General features: G+C 51.8%; 1 long non-coding RNA gene across 1 annotated transcript; it reads right to left on the bottom strand.

The window, feature by feature from the left end:
* Window positions 1–9,558: 9,558 nt before the first annotated feature.
* LOC148182702 (uncharacterized) lies at window positions 9,559–16,895 on the bottom strand. The gene is made up of 3 exons (XR_015774344.1): window positions 16,698–16,895; window positions 11,110–11,193; window positions 9,559–10,188 (listed from the first exon to the last, which is right to left on the bottom strand). It is a non-coding gene; the product is annotated as an uncharacterized LOC148182702 (long non-coding RNA).
* Between the last annotated feature and the right edge of the window lie 624 nt (window positions 16,896–17,519).

Here is a 17,519-nt window from a genome sequence, read left to right as displayed (position 1 = left end):
GAAGATATATGAGAAACAGGTCCCTGGGGAGCAGAGGAGGACTGTACTCCCCACCAACTTGCCTGAGGTCTCAGCTTGTCCCCAGCCCCCAGTCAGGGCTAGCCTCTGCCCAATCCTGCTCTGCTCCTGTCCAACCAGGGAAGGAGTTTGTTCTCCTGCTCAGTCTTGTGTTGCCCTGGTGTCCTTCTGGCCTCATCCTGCTCAGCCCAGCTGTGGAGTATAGATCCCCTCAGCACCCAGGGCTGGGTGGCTGCTCTCTGCTCTGAGTTGCTTTGTCCACTGTGTGCAACCTGTAGTGCTACAGAAATGTGCTGTGATCCCCTGTATTTGCTCTACAATGCTTCTAGAATGACATCCCTTCCTCCTCCTGTTCAGTCTGACAATGGTGCTGGGCTGTGATTTGAAGATGCTGTTTCCAGAGAAGCTCAAGTACCTCTTGTGTGGCTAAAGAAGTCTTGCTGCTGCTGAGGTGCGTGTGGCTGTTGCTCTGTAGATATGGGACTAGGATGTAAATGATGGTTCCTCATACAGCCAGTCCCAGCCTGGCTCTTGCTGCTTCTGTTTCTGGAGTCACCTGATCCAAAACAGAAAGACTGAGCTCAGCTGGGCTGGCTCTTGAGCAGGGCTGCTCCTGCTGCCTGGGACTTCATGTAGTTTGGGGGGGAAAACTCTGATGCTATTTTCAACCAAAGCCTGAAGAGTGATGTGATGGACCAGCTGCTTGTGTGCTGTCCTGCCTTCCTGGAGTCCTCTTCTACTCAAATCAGTAACTGCCCACAGACAGCACCAGGAAAAGCTGTTGCTGGGGTCTCCTTTGCTTTTCTAACTTCAGCCAGCTCCTGTGCAGAGCCTACACTGAGATAAAAGAGACTGACACAGTGTGAAACCTTCCTCCTCTTCAGCAGATGGTGTTTGTGACAGTGGACTTTGCTTGTGTTGTTGTAGCAGAACGGCCTGGGCTAGCCAAGAAACAGAAGGAGAAGCTGCAGCCTAGGCTTGCTGGAACTGGCTTGCTGTGTAAACCTGACCTGAAAGCCTGGATCACAAAGGAATTGTTGATTTTTCAAGGATTGTGTTTCTCTGTCATCTCCAGCTCACAAGCTAAAGCACTGCCATGACTTGCCTGCAGTCAGCAGCTCCAGTCTCTCTGAAGCACTCCTGGCAATCTCCTGGGAATCTCAGTGAGCAGGGAGGTGATGTGTGTTGCAATGTGAACTTCACATTACCTTCACAGAAAACCTTAATGCATCTTAAGTGGGGCTAACCTGGTGTTGCTGCCTTAGGCTTCAGCAGATCAGCTCTGCACCTGTCCTAGCTGTGAACTCTACATGCTTCATGCCTAAAAATCCTCGTGGTCAGAGAACCTGCCCTGACCTGAGTGAACCAGAGGTGCTGCTGACTGAGCCTGTTCCTGCATATCCTGCTAAAATGATCACTGAGAAAGTGAAGCTGAACCTCCATCAGACCCATTTCTGTCAGACTGAGACTGCTGAGCACTAACCGCAGTGGATGGTTTCAAGATAAGCCTCAGTCTCAATCAGGGTGAACAAGAAAAACATATTGCCTTCATATTGTCTGAAGGCTGCCTTCTGCACCATGACTGAGGGTGGAACCCTGTTATCAGCAAGGAGCAGGTGTCAGCTGGCATAAGCCCTCCAAGAAACTGGCTTGCCAATATTTCTGTCCTTATTCTATCTATCACATTCAAGATGTGAGTGAACACAGAGCAAGTGTTGTTCCTTCAGCTGAAAGGGGCAAGAAGCCATGTGCTTTGAGGCTGCTGTGTGTCTCATTCAGCAGGTTCCAGGCTTCCAGAAACACTTTCCTCAGTTTTCTGGCTATCTCTGACTGTCTGTTCCCAACCCTGCCAAACCACAGCAATCTGTGAAGAAATTGGTGAATATGGCAGGGAAACTCTAACAGGCTCTGTCCTCCCACATTTGGTTAATACCTAGGAGAGATACTAACCTTCGTGGGGAAAGGGTTATGTTCATCTGGGAGCTCTGCTAGTCAAGCACACAGAAATCCCGTGGACACAGATACCTCCACATGCAATCCACACTCAACTCATGCAACACCCTTGTGTACTTCCCTCCTTGCCAATCTGACTCTGATAGCACCAGATTTCCTCACAGCACTTGGGGACAAGCTTCTCTTAGCCCTGACAAGCCTCAAAAACTCTTTCACAGCAAGCCATGTGTGAACTTAATGTGCTCCATATCAGCACCACCTACCTGCCTCTATTCTGCCTGGTTAACAATAGTGCCAGCAGGCCTGGGCAGGTGGGAGGACACTGGACATAGCTGGACTTGAATGCTGGGAGGTTCAGCCAGAGTGCACTGCTCCCCACAGCACTGCTTTCAGCTAAAGATCAGATCTCTCTTCACCTCCTCTTTGACTCAAAGCTCTCAAAGTGGTGCCGTATGGATGTGATCACAATGTTCATTAGTCTCTGTCTGAGCCCCCTCATGCTGCAAAATCCCTGGAGGGGATGGGATGGAGTGGGATGGGGTTTACTGCTGCTGAGATCTGGTGGTTTTTCCCCTGGGGTTTCAAGAAGTTTTGTTCTACCCATGAAAAGTGCCAGGCATCAGGAGGAGATTTGTTTCTTGGCAGCTGTTCCCGTTTTGCTCCAGAAAACCAATGCTGTGCTAGGAATGCACCGTGACTAAAATGCCTCTGGGTTGCTCAGGTCAAGTAGCAGCAATAGGGGAAATGGGGGACAGAACAGCAGTTCTGCTCAGCAGAGAGCAGACAGGAGGGCCGAGCCCTTTCATTCCCCTTTCATCCTTCCCTGAGCCAAATACCTCAGGAGCTGAGTAGCTTGAGGGAGAGGAGGAAGCTGGGGGTTAGCAGGCTGCTTCCTCCCACCTCTGGCAGCCCCGGAGCACAGGCATGCACGCTTGGCTCTGCCTGTTCCTGCTCTGGGAAGCTTTGACACCGTCAGTCTTGTTGCTTTTGAGGTGGTGTCTGATCCCTGTGGAGAACAGACCATGCTCTCTCCAGTTGTTTTGCCGAGGGCTCAGGAAAGCTTTCAGGATCAGAGGTTTAAACAAGGGGTGTGACAAGCAGCGACAGTTTGGGAAAAACACAAGCAGCAAAAGGTTTTGGTACTGTCAGAGAACATGACAGGCAAGTTCACAGCCCCTGCAGGCCTTTGGCTTCCTGTTTTCTTTTGCCAAACAGCGAAAGCAATCCTGTGCGGTGACAGAATTGCAGGTGGTGACCTTGGGGCAGGCAGGACAGAGCTGGAGATGCTGAGAGCAAAGCAGCAAGCCTAGGCAGGGACTGGGATGGGGAGATGTTCTGCAATGGCTAGAGAGGATGCTGTGAGGCATCTGGAAACTCAGCTCCTCCAGTGTGCTCAGCTCTGTTCTCTCCACCCTGGATGCTGAAATTGCTCTCAGGGCATCTCTTCCTGCTGCTCAGAGGCTGACAGGGTTGATAGGAACCTCTGGAGCTGGAGAGTGGGGGGTGAGAGGGGCCCAAAACTTGTCTCCTTGCCCTCCAGCAGCTGAAGATGCCAGGACTGGTAATGGGGCCAGTGAACCCTGGGTGGGTGCAGTGTGGGGGCACAGCCCTGATCCTCCAGCCCCTCAGTGCCCCTGCAAAATGGGTCGTCCCATCAAAACAGATCTTGCCTTGTTCCCAGACTAAAGAAGGGGTTTTGTGATAAAAAGCTGCAGCTGGTCTTTCTAATCTTCCACCAGTGTCTGCATTAACTGTCAAGACAGTGATTTCCTTGATGCTGAGCAATTTTTTTCTGTGCACGCATCCAGCTAATCAATTAAGTTTCTCGGCAGCTTCCTCCAGCATTCAGGCTTGGAGGGTGGAAGGAATTTGTTATTCTAGGCACTGTTGGAGAGGCATGAACTGTACTAAAAGCAAATTGGTTGTGCTTTCCAAGCACTGACACTCTTCACTCATCGCTTGTCTTGCTGATCCTCCTCTCTCTGCCTCCTCCCTGCTCTCCTGAGCAGCTCTGGGTGCATCCCTGGTCCCACCAGCTCACACAGCACTGGCCTGAGGCACATCTGCTCATCACAAGCTGTGCCCAGCTGTGATGGGACTGGGTTTTTGAGACACTCAGTGTCCCAGGCAGAGGCATGGGTGTCTTCCTTGGGGCAGGGTCTTCCTACAGCAGGACCCTGGCTGTCCAAGGGCTGAATGGTGCTGGTTTGTCTCTCACCTGCTTTCCCAGCTGCAGCTGGTACAAGGTGACAAGGCTGGGTACCACACCACAGTTGTGGGCACATCCCAAGGTAGGTTGGTTTGTCCCTCATCTTTTCGCTCTGCTAAAAATTTATTCTCTCTTGATGCTTTTATTCTTTTTCCCTTCTTGTTTTCCTGTTTCTTTTGTTGCTCCTTGCCCTGCCTAGGTGTGGTCCTGTGCATATGGGAGGCAGACGCCATGGGATATCCATATCCATTCCAGGAACCTTGGGCTCAGCCGAGCTGAGCACGGGGCTGAGAAAGGGAAGTGCAAGGATCCAGCAGAGTGGGTGGAGGCACCAAGAAACATGGGGAATTTGGGGTGATCTTGGGAAGATTTATGGATGGTTGAGAAGAATCTCCTGCCAGATCGGATACACCCTGTCTCTCCTCTGGTGGGAATGGGGATGTTTTTAATGAGTGTTTAGCAATGCAGTGGCTCAAACATGGGAGCGGCAGGGTTGCTGGAGTCGGGAGGGCTGCAGAGGTCTGTTAGGAGCACAGCCAGTTGTGTAAAACTCCTCAGTCCCCACTCTCTGGCCTGTCAGGACATACGCACGCATCCTCCCAGGCCAAGCAAAACTTGGCCCCAGCAGAGCAGAGCCGGGTGGCTGGCAAGTAGGGATGGCCACAGCCTGAGCCCAGCCTGGCCTGGAGGTGAGCAATTTTCCATGAAGGCAGCCTCAGGAATGCCTGCTCAAAGGCTTCCCTGCAGATGTCTTGCCCAACATGTCATTCTGCTTGGAAGTCTCAGCTCAGAGGATAAGGAGGAACTGGGTGAAGAAAATGAGCCATGCCTTCAGAGGGTTATCTTTATCAGCAAGAGGATTTCAGCCACCTTCAGTCCTGTTGCTGCTAATAACATTCCTTCTGTAGGTGAAATCCCATAGATGTTCTGCTTGGGAAGTGATCTGGTGAACAAGGAAAGAGAACCCAGGACCCCTGCTGCCAGTCTTCTTTCCAAGCTGTTACACAATACTATTCTGGAGTTAACAAACCAGAAACATCTGGGAATAATCAAAGCTATTTAGGCTCTGAGAAAGCATGGCTGGAGAAAGTTTGAAGGAAGCAACTTGAAAGCTCAGCACTGTTAAAAACAGTCTGGAAGCCCTGAAAATTAAAACTAGGGTAACATCTACAAAGAGTGAGGAAGTATCAAAAGAAGGATCTAATATCCTCTGAGGAGCAAAGAGAAGCTGGAATGAATTGTAATGCTTGAGCTTCTAAGCTACAGGGCATTAAAAAATTGCTTCAGAACAAACAGATCTGCCTTTCCTGCGGCTTCCACTGGCATGAGAGCAGAGGGAAAGACCAGGGGTCTGGCTTAAAAGCAGCTTGGGGATTGGAAGTGTGATTTAAAGACAGATAATTGCAATCTCCAAAAGCCTGGTAATGGTGATGGAGAGCCCACAGCGAGTGATACCTGCCAGGGCTGGGTCAGGGGGGGCTGAGGGCACACAGCAGACATTCAGGGCCCAATGGTATCCGTGACAGGGGGCACCAGCCAGGGTAGAGCTGGGTGAAGGAGGAATGTAACCTGCAGGCTTTGCTTTGCAAGTGTCAGGATGTGAGCTTGGGCTGACTGATGGCATTGCCACCATGGGGTGTGATTCCTGAGGGATGTTCCTCATGGAGAGTGGCAGTGCTTTGCTGTCTCTCACTGCAGGGAACATGCTCAGATCTCTTCTGGTGTGGGAGCTCAAATGATCCTGGGATCACCCTGGTGGATAAGTCAGGGCTGGCAGCTGGAAACACCATCCATGGGGTGTCCAGCTGGCAGCAGGGACTGTGGTGCTCTGTGGGCTTGCTGAGCTACCTGCAGCACTGACCCTGCTCCTTCTGCAGGGGCCTGGAGGCTGCTGCCCTGGAGTGCCTCAGGGAGCCAGCCCTCATTGATGGATATCCCCTCTTTTAGCATCACAGGAATCAAAGTCTGTCCCTGGAAATCTCACTGCTGCTGATTTATAAAGGCTTTAATCTTGGAAGGCCTCTCTCAGTGGTTTCCACTTTCTCTCATATCACTTTACATCTCCTGCTATTCCTGCCCCTGGCTGGGTATGGGGTACAAGCCCCAATATCTCCAAGAGATGGAAAAGTTGCCTGGGTGTGAGGAGAGTGAACACACTGCAGGAAGGACAATGGCACAGCCAGCCACCACAGGAGCTGTGGAAATTGCTAAAGATTTGGGGAATCCAGATTTACTGCATCTTCTGTGACAATCTGGCCTCCCCAGCATCCTTGTAAATGAGAAACCACATAAGCCTCACACTATTATTGCTTCAGAGCATCAGAGTCCCTCATTTAGGATAAACATTCTCATCTCCAGCAGAGGATGAATAACATTAAATGAGATAGTTAAAATGTTTCAGGCCAATTATAGCCCTGGTGTAACTTCGGCAGAATTACACCAGGGATTAATTTGATTCAGAGAGCTCTGCCTCCTGTTCCAAACTGGGATTCCAGCACGGGTAATTACATCCTGCCTCTCTGCACTTCCTCTGGAGTTTTAATTGGGTTGAATGGACTCAACTTCTGCTCTTTTCTTCAGAAAGCCATGAAATTTCCAAACTGCTACGTGAGCTGAGGGAGCTGTGTGCTGCCTCTCTGCTGTGCTGGTGTGGGCCAGGACTTCCCTGGGTGTGGGTGCACAGCAGCCTGCACCCCACTGTACCTTCTGCTGGTAAACCCACCACCCCAGTCTTATGCTGGGGGACCAACCCTCCTATCCCAGCCTGGATCCCAGACCCAGACCCCTGTGCACTGAGACAGGCAGCTGGACTGCCTCCCCCTTCCACTTCCCAGCCCTCTTAGTAAATCAGCATTAATGAGGGACATTTGACCCTCTCTTTCCCTGAACAGCCTTATGAAGCATTTTTGTTCCATGAGATATTTAAGAAACTTGAAGCAATTTCCTCTACTTGCTTCTACTGTAATTTTTTTGGTTGATTTTGGGTTTTTTTAGAAAAGGAAAAGTTATAGGCCACACACAGCCTTTAGGATGCCTCAGGAGTGGGGGCAGAGGAGAGACAGCAGGGTCTGATGTGGAGGGGATGGAGCAGACAGAGCAGTTGAGACGAGGTGACCCCAGTCCTGGTCTGCTTGGTTTGTCAGAGAGACCACGTGTGCAAGTGAGACAAGAGGGTCAGAGCTGGGAAAGTGCACGTGCTGGCTGTGATTAGGAATTTAATTGGGAAGAAATTGAGTTCCAAGGCATCATCTCATTGAGTTGGAGCAATACAGAGCCATACATCCTCCATAGCCAATAGTTTACAGGGGCTACAGCAGAGGGAAGGGTGCTGGGAACAGTCTCCCTCGCAGATTTCCAGGACTTTCTGCTGCTGTGTGGTCCACTTCCCTTCTCAGAGAGAAATGATGAAAACAGAGAGTCTGATAAACCCTGGGGAGCTGGGCCCAGCAAGGCCCCACAGCTTCACCCCCTCGTCCAGAGTGTGTGGGACTGCTGGTCCCACACCAGCTCCACCCCCCAGTGGGGGTAGCCCACTCAGCATTTCATTTCCCTTTTTAGTTTTTCCCAAACTGTATTTTAGTGGGGACAGACATGGAAAGAAGAGCAGAGATGTCACAATCCTTCCTCCCCAAACAAACAGCTTCTCCTCAGTGGGATCACGACAGTGGGACCATGATGGGAGGGACCATGTCCATCAGCAGCCCTCAGAAAAACACTGGTGACACCATTCCTGACCTGTGAGGGCTGCCACCACCCCTTCTGTGTTTCTCATGACGTGGAGGGTGGTTTTGGCCAGCAGAGAGGACACAATGAATGAATTAAGCAAATTCCCACTCCCACCCACCAAGGGCCTTCCGGGACTATCCCAAATCTTGGTGCAAAGAGCAAACACCTCTCCGTGGCCAGCAAACCTTGCGCAGCCGCTGGCTACTCACCCGCTCTGAGCTCAGCTGCTGCCTGTGGCTGGCTGAGTAAATACAGAGCATTTCTCATGAAATCCAGCCACGTGGAGAGCTGGCCTTTCCATGGGTCAGGAAACCTTTATCCCCCAAATCTACAACACTCCCCTGCAGCTGATTTAGCAAGTGCTGTTTGCACACCCAGGTTTGCAGGACAGTGACCCTGTCCCAGCAGCACTGTGACATTTGCGGCACCATTTCCATCTGGCCCCATGTTGTCCCTTCTGGGAGTGCTTTTTGAGTGCTAGTCCAGATGGGGAGAAGGGTTGGAGTTCTTGATGGAAAGGTCCAGACTGAAATCTGAATTTTCACTAAGCCCAAAATGACTGTGCCTGGGCTAACCCTGCATATCAGGGCTCCAGTGGGCTCCCCTCAGTGAGGCTCTGCTCCAGTCTTTGGGGGTCTCATAACCCCAAGCATGCACCCATCATTCTTGGGGCTCCTCTCTATCCCGTTTCTGACCTTGCAGATCCTCCTTGTTGCCCATTTCTGCCCACCCAGACTGAACAACACCTCTGCAGCTAAGCCCTTGACCTTTATTTCCCCTTAAATCAATATATAAAAGCCATTCTACAGCAATACCAGCATGTCAGGGGAATCCAGGCAATTCATATCATCAGAGGAGCTGATTCTGCTTTTGAGGCTCAATCCTGGTAAGCTTTTGTCTTTTCAGATTCCAATCTTTTCTGTGCTGCCTTCAGCACAGCATTGTATTCATCCCCTGACCCCCCTTCCTGGTATTATTGACTCTGTATCTTGTTTATAATCTGTTATAAAATGAAGGTAGCTCCAGGTAAAACCAGTTTTATTCCTCCTGATCATAATACTTCTTTTGCCAAAAAGAAGAAAAGAAAAATGTTTAACATGAGTTGAGGCTGAAGAAGCTTAATTTAAAAACTCACAGGGAAAAAAATCTATTAGGAAAATTCTGTAGACCTTTGTGAAATTCTCAATATGGAGAACCAAGCTGCTGGGAGCTCTTGTCCATATGTCTGGCCTTACCTCTGAGACAGGGAGGTGACCCTACAGCTGCAGAATGGGGAGAGGGTGTTGATATCAACCAGGAACATCCTGGGCAGGAGACACATCCCAGGTTTCTTCCCCACCATCAGCCTCTCTCCTTCCCCCATTCCTGTGGCTGTCAGAGGTGGTAGGCTCTCAGAAGGAGCAACAACCTGGTTTGGGTGCAAACTGGGTGTATTTGGCACTGAAAATTCATGCTAGCCATGGTGAGGCCAGCACAACTGTGCCCATGGAAAAGATTCAGCTTGTGGCTACTTCACTCACCAAAAAACTAAAGGCCTGTCTCCTTCTGTCTAATATCTATTTGCAAAAGCTTTGTGAGCTGCTTCTGCAGTTAGGTTGAAGCTGATGTTTGTGAGCCCACCACTCCCAATGACTGATCAGCATACCCTGATAGACTTTTCCCATCAGAGCATTTATTTTTACAACAGGACACCAAGTCCTCAAACAAACGAAGGCTTGCACAAGAAATCGTCTGCCTCAGTTTGGCAGGAAACAGGAATATTTCTCTTTATTCTAAATCCAAATTTTTGTGGCTAAATAGAGCCAAAAATATATCTCACCCCGCTACTTCTCCCAGACACAAGACATCTCTGAATGCCGAAAGCAACTCTTCCCCTGCCACAAATGGACCAAATAAACCCAGCACGAGACTGAGCTTTAGGAGAAGCTGATGAGCCTCTAATGCTGTCATCTACAGCGAGCTGTGTCTCCAAACTGATCTTTTATTAATGGGTTTATATCCATGGGAAAGCTGTGGAGCACGTGAGAACCCCATGGCTGGGAGCAGGACCCCCGATTGCTCCGTGCCCACATCTGGGGCTGCTGGCCACAACCCAGGGCTCAGCCTCAGACAGGCAAATTTCCTTCCTGCCCCAGAGCTTGGCCCAGAGCCTGCTCCTCCCTGAGCTGCAGGAGGGCAGCTGGGTGATGTGGCCTTGTTGCTGTCATGGGTTGTTTTGCCGAGGGTTCCAGCAGGTGCCGAGGCTGGGATGTGCTCAGTGCTGGCTGCAGAGCACAGGGGAGCTGCAGGACGAGAAGGAGTTGTGGTTAATTGGTGAATTGTGGTTAATTGTTTGTTGAGAGCTGGGACAGATGAGGTAGAAGCCTTGGGGCATCTGCTAAAGGAAAGGCAGGGCATGGTGAGTTCCTGAGCTGCCCTGGGCATTCAGCAGTACCCGGGGGGAATTAGGAAAGACAGGTCTGGCCCCAGTTTCTCCCCATAGCCCAACCATAGGAGTGTCCCCTCACCCTTGAAGCCAAAGATTCCCTCCCAGAGCCAAGGCAGTGGTGTGTGAGTGACCCAACCTTTGCTGGGAGCTGCACATGGACACCCCAGAGCCAGCCCTCACCCGCTGGGGTCACTGGGCAGGACACAAAGCCACATCAGTCCCAAATGCCACAGAGAAGCACAGTATGGCTGAGGTTGGAAGGTACCTTAAAGACCATCTTGTTCCAAACCTCTTCTATTAAACCAGCCTCCTCAAAGCCCCATCCAACCCATCCATCAACACTTTGAGGGGTGTGGCATCCACATCCTCTCTGGGCAACCTGTAGCCACCCCTTGCACCCCATCTCAGCTGGATCACTGCTGACTCTGCTGCCTTTTCTGTCCCTTTGAGATGCTCCTGGCATCCAGGCAGCAGGTAGGAGGCCACAGAGAAATGGCTGGGTGTGCCCTGGGAACTGAAATGCTATTGAAAGTAATGGGAAAATGGGGTTTTCCCTCCCAAACCATCTATTCCAGGTTTAATTTTCCTTCTCCAGAGCAAGACACTTTTCTTGATACTTCACAGCCTCACCAATAGGCAGGAAAGCAAATAAATCCTGGGTTAAACACCAAAACAATCACCACTAAAATGCTTGAAGGTGAAGACCAGGCTTTTTGCATGTCCTTCCCCCAATTTCCTCAGAGCTGAATTATCCCAGATAACTGCTGCATCCCACCTGGCCTTTTCTCTGAAGCGCTGTTACGTGGCCTGAGTGTCAGAGCCAGCCTCTCTCCCAATCTCTTCTTCTCCCTCGGAGTGCCTGGGGATAGAGGAGATGGGGTGAGCTGTGGGCAGTAGTGCTGATTGCAGCCCCTCTCTAAAGGGAAGTGATAACTTGCTCCAGTAAAGGGCATTTTTGCACTCAAGAGCAGAGCCCTCAGCAACAGCAAGCCCTTCTTTTCCCCACATCCCCCCAGCTCTGCAGAGCATCCTGCAGCAGCAGGGATGAATCTCCCTTACAGGGGACCAAGCAGCTCAACTCCAGTCCCACAAGGAATTGCTGCAGCACAGTTTAGCCTAAATATGCTGATTTTATCCAACAATTCTTTTCTTCTTCCTTTTTATTTCCCAGGAAATAAATAAATCATGCGAGTCTTCCATCACCCACTCTCCAAGCAGCTGTCCCTGTATCACGGCCCATGCTTCCCCTGGGCTTTGGAACTGGGTCAGTGAGCGACATCCAGCACTGGTTCTTCCCACTGAAATTCATAGAAAGCAGATATGGCCCCTGGCTGCTTTGGAGCATCTTTGCCTTTTTAACACAAATCTCAGCCAGCCTGGGGTGGGCTGGAGGAGCAGGCCCTGCCCAAGCACAACCCTCAGAAGGACCAGGGGATCTGCCAGCAGCTCTTCCCTGCATCCCTTTGCCACATTGATGCTCATGGCTTTGCATGTTTGCTACCTGGTGGGGAATGGATTTCTTTGAACTTCCATTCCCTGCCAGACTTGGCTGAAATAAGCCAGCAGGCTTGAAAGCCATCAGGGAGAGCAGGCATGGACACACACACACACACAGAGCACACAGCACTTACTGCTGGGGAAACCAGGCAAAAGAGGGAGCAGCTTCATCCTGTGATTGTGCCCCTGCTCTTCTGACAGTTTATTTTCTGCCCTGTTATACTCCATGGTAAAAGGGAATTTGTTCTCAATGGGTTGGGAACCAGATCTTGGGACAGAGCTTGTCTCACTATAGAGAACATGGCTGAAACAAGTCCAGGGATCTCCTTAAGCTGCCAAAGCAGGCCTGCAGAGACCAGAAAGGTGGGTAAAACCTATCCCTACCTCCAGATACCATTGGCTTTCCCACTTGTGCTCCTTTGCAGTGCTAGAATTTGGGGTCACTTTCAGTAACTCACTCCAAAATCAGAAGGAAAAGCTAGGGATGCTCTCTGAGTCACTGGCATGTTGTTACCAAGGACACTAAGGTTCCTGATTTTGAAGAAGAGATTAATTACATTCTACAAATAGACATTTTATCTGCACTGAAGAGCAGCAAGATCAAGTTCTTTTAGCGTGGCTCATTATGTATCAGCAGGTAGTATTGTGACAGATGTAGGAATGCAGTCGTATTGTCACTGGGGTTTAATCATCAGAGAGCTGTCTTCCCCAGGTCAGCTCCCTGTGAGGATTTGTAATATTTACATAGCACTTGGGGCTGGCTTCTTTATTGCCAGAGTCTGTATTCACTCGTCAGTCTCTCATTATGCATATGCCAGTATTAATTGCATTTAGAAATGAGATTCTAAAGCAGAAGTGAGAGCTATTTAGACCTCCATTCAGCTTGAAAGACAGCAGCCTTCTGTGTGACAGCTCTCGAGATGTTCTTGTGCTCAGCTCTCTCCCCAGCTGAAAAGCAGGTGTTGGAGAGAGTTGGTGTCAGAGCCACTGTATCAGCACTGCCTTTTGTGCATGCCCAGACATTTATATAACCGACAGGATAATGACTCCGCAGAAGTGGCACAGAATTGACCCTTCTGGTACTGGATTGAAAACAGCCAGGGAGAGAGTGGATCTGCTCAGCTGCTGTGCAGATATGGGGGAAAGCTGAGCCCTATCTCCCGTGGGAAGCAGAGGGGTGTTCCCTTGCTGGTGGGTTTGGGGGTTATTTATCGGCTCGCCTGTGCCTGAAGCACTTTGGGGCTGTGTTTGTGGCCTTGATAATGTATTTAAAGTGTACAGAAATTTGGCTGACACTTGTCTGTGCCTGCCTGCTGCACACTGATTGCTCCAGCCTGGAGAAGCAGAGCTGTGTGCCCCTGCTGCTGGCTGCCAGCTATGCCTGGCCAGTGGAAATGAGGAGGTCACATCCTGCTTCCCAGAGGGAAATAAACTGGAAGGTTAATCTAGATGATGCCAGGCTACCGGCTCTGTTTTCCCCAGCCTGAAGTGCAGAGGGTCTGTTCTTGCTCTACAGCACAGTGTGTGGGGTACAACGAGGATGTTCTGGGGAGAAATCAGCACAGGCACTAAACAATCCTTCTCTCCCTGGCCCTGGCTCCCAGTCCCAGGAAAACAACCCCTCTGGGGCCCAGGGGATTCATGTACAGCCTTTTGGGAGGAGACTCAAAAAACAGCAGTAAAGCAAACCCATGTTTCACTTGCCAAAACACCCCTTTGCTTTGCCATAGTCCAGCACTGCTCCACCAAGCCTGAGACTCTCCAAGAGCTCTCCATGGAGGACATCTCACAGACCTGGCTCTTTCCTTTGTGTGACCTGTGCCCCTTTGGGTGCTCCTGTACTCCTTGGGTGCTCAGTCCCCTGCATCCCCCCCATGCTGGACTGGCACCAGGACCAAACCTGGTCCTGTTCCACACCAGCAGCATCTCTACCTCCCCAAACCCAGGAGCAGGCGATGAGCAGCTCCTGCCAGGAAGAGACTGGAGGGGAAGAACATGAGAAAGGCAAACAGAGCAGACATCCATAGCCAGCCCTGGCTCCCAGCCAGGACCTTCTCATTAAATATCACACAAAACAAAGAATAAATCACTGCTTGGTGAGGAAATCCAAGCACTGGAGCCCAAGGAGTCCCTCTTGACCTTCCTGTCTCTTGACAGCGGGTGAGTCCAGGAGAGTGTTCCAGTTTGCTTTTCAACTCCAGCAAGAAGTGGGGAGAGCAGACCCCACAGCTGGGGTGCTGGGAGGAATCCCTTCAAACCTCTCCACTTGTGATGGTGGCAGCCAGCTCCAGTGGCTACCACTAATCCCACGGCTGAGCCCCCCAGCTCTGGGAGGGTGGGCCAAGGACAACCTGTGCCATTCCTGGCAGCCCCAAGGTATATAAATAGAAGACAGGGACGTGAAGGAGGTCAAGTGAGCAGGGGATTTCACATAATCTGATCTTGCCTGTGCTGCTCATTTGTGTCCTTTGCTCAGGATGCGTGCCCTGCTTCGCACACAGGGACGTCAGAGGCAGAGGGTTGATCCTTCACCAAGCCAGGTTTATCCTGTGGAACATGTGGGCTCCTGACTTTTCCTTCACATGTGCTGTTTCTCAGGGATGTCTTTAATCCAGCAGTCATCCAGAGCAGTGCACATATGGAAAATTCTGGTCTTTGTTGCTGTATGGAATCCTGGTGCCTGAGCAGCCTAAGCCCGGTCATCTAGCTGGCCAAAATCCAGTTGGTTCAACACAGTACTGGGGCTCTGGTGCTTCAGGTCTGTTCCTGCCCTTCATAAGGTCCATGTGCCTTGGTCTCCTGCACTACTTCTCCCCAGTCCCAGCAGCACATTTTTCTCTTGTTTCTGCTGCTTTTCTTTTCCAGGACATGAAAGTCTGGAAACAGAATCTCTCTTGGTGTAAAGCTGTCAGTGGAACAGCTCTGATTTATGCCAGCACCAAGCAAAGGGAGTTGATGAATCTCCAAAATAGATGAAGTAGAAAAACTGTTAATAGCCACTGGTCTTTTATGCTGAGAGCAATTAATCACCAAAAAAACTAATCTAGGAGCGTATGGCTTTTCTATGGGCTGCATCCAGCACAGGTGCCTGTCTGAAGACTGCAGCAAGGCTTGGAGGAAGTTTTTCTTGGCCATCCAGCTCTGAGTCTCCCTCATGCTCCCAGATCCATGCTGTGATGGGAGCCCTTGTGCTCATTCCAGCTTTTAGCTGCTGGTGCTGGCACCAGCCACATTCTCTCCTTATGCTGTGCTGCTGCTGCTGCTGCTGCTGCTGCTGGTGATGATGATGATGATGAAGCCAGTTGGGTGAAAGGACTGACCAGACCAAAGGGCTCCAGGCCTGCAGTTTAAATGTGATGGAAGGAGTGCCGATCCTGCCTTGAGTGGAAGTATCCAGGGCAGCGCCATGCCTGTCCCAGCCCCAGCCTGTTCAGCTCCAGGCTCCTTCCTATCTCCTCGTGCACAGATCTGTGCTGTATGCTCTGCTCGCTCCTAAGGAGCTGACCCTGCACGCTGCTCCCCCCGGCAGGGCTTGTGCTGCAGCTGGAGCTGCGTGTCCAGGGCTGGGGCACTGGGCTCACTGCCAGCTCTGGTGCCATCATTCCAGGTGACTTATCCCCCAGCCATTCCTCCTGCAGCTTCCCAGGGGATGGACCTGCAGTCTGCCAGCCTTGCCAGTCACCCCTGTACCCTCTGCCCAGCGACAGCCCCCACCTCTAAAGTTCATTTGCTTAGACACTTAATGAGTGTTTAATTCAACCAGTGCTGCAGGTAGCACAGGGACAGCCGGGGCACAGAGGCCAGGAGATGCCTTCCCTGAGTCTTGTTTCTTCCTCCCCTGACTTAATCGGCTCATTAAGTGGCAATTTGACCTCCCCACTTTCAGATGTCTCCAGTCTCCACTGGTAAATAGATTTGTGCGTCTCCAGCGGAACCCTCCGGAGCTGAGCCTGCTGCTGGAGCAGGCGGCTGCACCGCGAGTGAGGGCGATCCTCGGGCTCGCCGTGACACGGCCCGGCTGCTGCCGAAGCCAAGCCAGTGCTGAACGGGACCGAGATTCCCTCCCAAAAGACACGGGGAGCTGCAGGTAGTGGAAGCCGCAGCCGCCGGCACCGTGCCCGTGGCGCAGCGGGGACGCACCGAGCAGGAGGTGACCCTGCCCTCCTGTCGCAGCTTTGTCATTGCCTTGGTGTGGGACTGCAGCAAGTCCCTTCCCATCTGCTCCCTGCCTTCGCCTTGGAGCCAGGATGAGTGTGAGCGTGTGTGTGAACACGGAGCACAGCGCAACAGGCTGCGGGGTGGTGGCTGCTGGCTTTCCTCAGAGCCAACATTTAGCTGATGCTCTCGAGCATTCCACGTAGCCAGACACTCATCCAACCTCCCGGAACGGCAAGGATGGAGCGGGACCTCCCCAGGGCTGTTTAACACCAGCTGAGTGTCAATGTCAGCCTGGTGATGTCCCCACAGCTGAAATCACTGCTCAATCTCCTCCCAGGCCGAGGCATGCACACAGCCAAGGACTGCTCTGTTTGGGAAACACCTTGATCAGTGCATGTAAAAGCATCCCAGTGGTTCATCCCTGGCCCTTTGCACCACACAAACAGGAGGACCAGTCCTACATTTCCTCCTTACTGCCACTGGTGCATTGGAGAGGAGGTGACAGCACATGACAGAGCGCTCCTCTCTACCCAGCTCGAGCTAAGTCTCCTGGTGTCATCCAGAGAACCAAGACCAGGAGGAACCCAAATATCTCCATGAATGACATAGGTTGAGGAGTGAGATCCTCCACCCCAGGGTCCCCCCTCACCCTTCCAGCCCCAGCCCCAGAGCCCTGAGGGGACGGGAGGGGGACAGGAGAGGACGTACGGTTCGACTTTGTTGCAGAAGCGACGCCGCAGCAGGAGGACTAGTGGACCCAGGATCAGGATGGTGGTGCACATGGTGCTTCCTCCATCACCACCAGTGCCCAGAGCCCTTCACATCCCTCTGGAGGCACTGCTCAGCCCAGGGCTGTCACCCGTGCCTGAGCACCCAGCTCATGGGCACCTCTGCCCAGCAGCCACCTGAAAGCTCTCAGGGAAGGTTTTATGAGGAATTAAGGCAGGATCAGATGTATTTAAGAGGCAGCAAATGAGGACGCTCTCCTCTGACCTCTGGATGGGAGGGAGCCCTGGAGCTGGTCTGTGACCCCTTGAGCATTTAATTAGTTTTGGTGTGTGACGCTCCTGCCCTGCACCTTGGCCAGGTGGGTGCTGGGGGTGATGTGTCATGGACCAGGCCAGTTCCCACCTCATCCACCCCATGGCACCCCCAGTCTGTCTTCCTACCCCCACCAGCTGCACACCACCAGGGCTGGGTACTCCCCTCTTCTCCCCCCTTTCCCATGTGCCTCCCTCCCCTCTGTGCCCACCTTCCCCTTCTCCTCTCTTTCCCTCCAGCTCCTCCATCCCTCCTCCTGCCAGAGCTGTCTAAACCCGCTCCCCCCCTTCCTGGCTCCAGTAATCTGACAGGCTCAGACCTGCCTGTAATTCCCAGTGGACTCGTCTCAGCCAGCTGATCCCAAGACCTTGTCTGCATCCTTCCCTCACCCGGGCTGGGTTTGCCTCCTCCTCACTCTCCCATGGCTCAGCAGCACACACACCTTTCTTAGAGCTGCTCTGGCCCTGTGCTCTCCCCCAGATCTCCTTG

This window comes from Pseudopodoces humilis, chromosome 21 (genome assembly GCF_049639895.1).
Source record: "Pseudopodoces humilis isolate 2021_Gansu_Grassland_sample_001 chromosome 21, ASM4963989v1, whole genome shotgun sequence".
Lineage (NCBI taxonomy): Eukaryota > Metazoa > Chordata > Aves > Passeriformes > Paridae > Pseudopodoces > Pseudopodoces humilis.
Note: the sequence above shows the minus strand (reverse complement) of the source record. Positions and strands in the feature narration are given on the sequence as shown.